Raw genomic sequence first — 3,408 nt, 5'->3', positions numbered from 1 at the left:
CCCTTGCCATCACGATGTTCCATGGCCTTGTCATCACAAGGCTCCATGACCCTTCTCATCCCAATGCTCCAAGAACACTGTAATCACAATGCTCTATGCCCCTTTTAATCTCAATGATCCATGAACCCTGTCATCACAATGCACTATGCCCATCATCATAATGCTTCATGCTATTGTCATAACAACGAAATCAAAATGTTCCATGACCTCTGTCATAACAATGCTCCAAACCCTTGTGATCTCAATATTCCATAACGCTTGTCATCACAATGCCCCAGAATGCTCGCCATCACAATTATCCATGGTCTTCTCATCACAATGCTCCTTGACCTTCGTCATCACAATGCTCAATACACTTGTCATCAACATGCTCCCTGACACTTGTTGTCTGTATGCTCCTTGAACCCTGTCATGACAAGGCTCCATGCTTTTTTCATCACAATGATCCATGCCCTTTTCATCACAATGCTCCAAGTCCCATGTAATCACAATGGTCCATGCCTTTGTCATCACAAAACTCAATGATGCCTGCCATCAGAATGCTCCTTGGTCTTCCCCTCACAATGCTCCATGCCCTTGTCTTCACAATGTTCCAAGACCCCTGTAATCACAATGCTCCATTCCCCTTTTAATCAGTATGCGCCATGAGACTTATCATCACAAGGCTCCATGGTTTTGTCATCACAATGCTCCAGGACCTTGTCATCACAATGCTTCACGACCTGGTCATCAAAATTTTCAATGGCCCTTGTCATCATAATGCTCCAAACCCTAATCATCACAATGCTCCATTATATTTGTCATCACAATCCTCCATTACATTTGGTATCACAAAGCTCCATGCCATTGTCATCGCCATGGACCATGACATATGTCATCACAATGCTCCCTGACACCTGTCTTCACAATGCTCCATGACCTTATCATCGCAATGCTCCATGCCCTTGTCATCACAATGCACCATGCCTACTCTCATCACAATAATCTATGAAACTTGTCAGACCAATGCTCCATGCCACTGTCATCACAATGCTCCATGCCCTTGTCATCACAATGCTCCATGACCGCTGTCATCACAATGCTCCGTGACTCCAGTCATCACAATGTTTCATAACGTTTGTCATCACAATGGTCCATGCCCGCGTCATCACAAGGCTCTGTGACCTTTTTAACCACAATGCTCCATGAACTTTTCATCACAATTCTCTGAGAAATTTGTCATCACAATGCTCCATGTCTTTGTCAGAACAATGCTCCATGACCATTGTCATCACAATGTGCCACGTGCATTTCATCACAACGTTCCAAACCTTGTCATTGCAATGCTCCATAAACCTTGTAATCACAATGGTCCATGCACTTCTCATCAAAATGCTCTCTCACCAGAGATATCACAATGTTCCATCACTAGTCATCACAATACACCCTCGTCCTTGTAATCACAATGCTCCATGACACTGTCATCACAATGCTACATCCCCTTATCATCACAATGTTCCATGACCCCTGCCATCACAATGTTCCATAAGCCCTGTCATCAAAATGCTCCATGACCCTTTCCATCCCAAATCTCCAAGACCCCTGACATCACAATGTTCTATAACCCCTGCCATCAAAATATTCCATTACACTTTTTATCAAATTGCTGCATGACCCGGTCATCAAAATGCTCCCTTCCCTTCTCATCAAAATGCTCCATGAATTGTCATCACAAAGCTCCAAGACCCTTGGCATCACAATGCTCCATGTCATTGTCATCACAATGCTCCATGAACCCTCTCATCGCATTGCTCCATGCCCTTGTCATCACACAGCTCCGTGACACTTGTCATCAAAATGCTTGATGCCCTTCTCATCACTATGCTCCATGCCCTTGTCATTACAGTCCTGCATGACCCATGTATCACAGTGTTCCGTGCCCTTGTCATCACAATGCTCCATGCCCACTCTCATCACAATAATCCATGAAACATTTCAGACCAAATTTCTATACCCTTCTCATCACAATGCTCCATTACCCCTGTCATAACAATGCACCATGACACCTGCCATCACAATGCACCATGACACCTGCCATCACAATGATCCACGGCCTAATCATCACAAGGTTCCATGATAATTCTCATCACAATGCTCAAGACCCCTGATATCACAATGCTCCATGACCTTTTCATCACAATGCTCCAAGACCCTTGTCATCACAATGCTCCATGCCCCATTTCATCTCAATGCTCCCTGAAATCTGTCATCACAATGCTCCAAGACCCTTGTAGTCACAATGCTCCATGCCCCTTTTCATCTCAATGCTCCATGAACCCTGTCATCACAATGCACCATGCCCATCATCATAATGCTTCAGGCTATTGTCTTCACAATGAAATCAATATTCTGCATGACCTCTGTCATCATAATGCTCCAAACCCTTGTGATCACAATGTTGCATAACACGTATCATCAAAACACCCCATGACGCTCATCATCACAAATATCCATGGTCTTCTCATCACAATGCTCCATGATCTTTGTCATCACAATGCTCAATACACTTGGCATCACTATGCTCTCTGACCCTTGTCGTCTGTATGCTCCTTGAACCCTGGCATGACAAGTTTCCATGCATTTTTCATCACAATGATCCATGACCATTTCATCACAATGCTCCAAGGTCCCTGTAATCACAATGCTCCATGCCGTTGTCATCACAAAACTCCATGACGCTTGTCATCAGAATGCTCCATTGACTTCTCATCACAGTGCTATATGCCCTAGGCATAACAATGCTCCAAGACCCTTGTAATCACAATGCTCCATGCCCCTTTTCATCAGAATGCTCCATGAGACTTGCCATCACAAGTCTCCATGGTCTTCTCATCACAATGTTCCAGGACCTTGACATCACCATGATCCATTCCCTTGTCATCACAATGCTCCATGACCCCTGTCATCACAATAATCCATGAACATTTTCAGCCCAATGCTCCACGACCTTCTCATCACAATGCTCCATTGCCAATATCATCACAATGCTCCATGACCACTGTCATCACAACAATCCATGACACCTGACAACACAATGATCCAGGACTCTTGTCATCACAATGCTCCATTAACTTGTCGTCACAATGCTACATGACACCTGTCATCACAACTCTCCATGAACATTTTCAGCCCAGTGCTCCATGACCCTTGTCATCACAATGATCCATGCCCTTGTCATCCCAATGCTCCATGACCCCTGTATTCACAATGCTCCTTGACACTTGTCATCACAGTGCTCCATGACACATGTCATCACAATGCTCCATGCCTTTGTCAGCAAAATGCTACATGACCTTGTCATTACAATGCTCTATGCACTTGTCATCACAATACTCCATTTCCATTGTCATCACAATCCTCCATGAACTT

The sequence above is a fragment of the Mesoplodon densirostris genome, unplaced genomic scaffold (assembly GCF_025265405.1).
Source record: "Mesoplodon densirostris isolate mMesDen1 unplaced genomic scaffold, mMesDen1 primary haplotype scaffold_37, whole genome shotgun sequence".
NCBI lineage: Eukaryota > Metazoa > Chordata > Mammalia > Artiodactyla > Ziphiidae > Mesoplodon > Mesoplodon densirostris.
The sequence above is the reverse complement of the archived record's forward strand: the minus strand, read 5'-3'. Positions refer to the sequence as shown.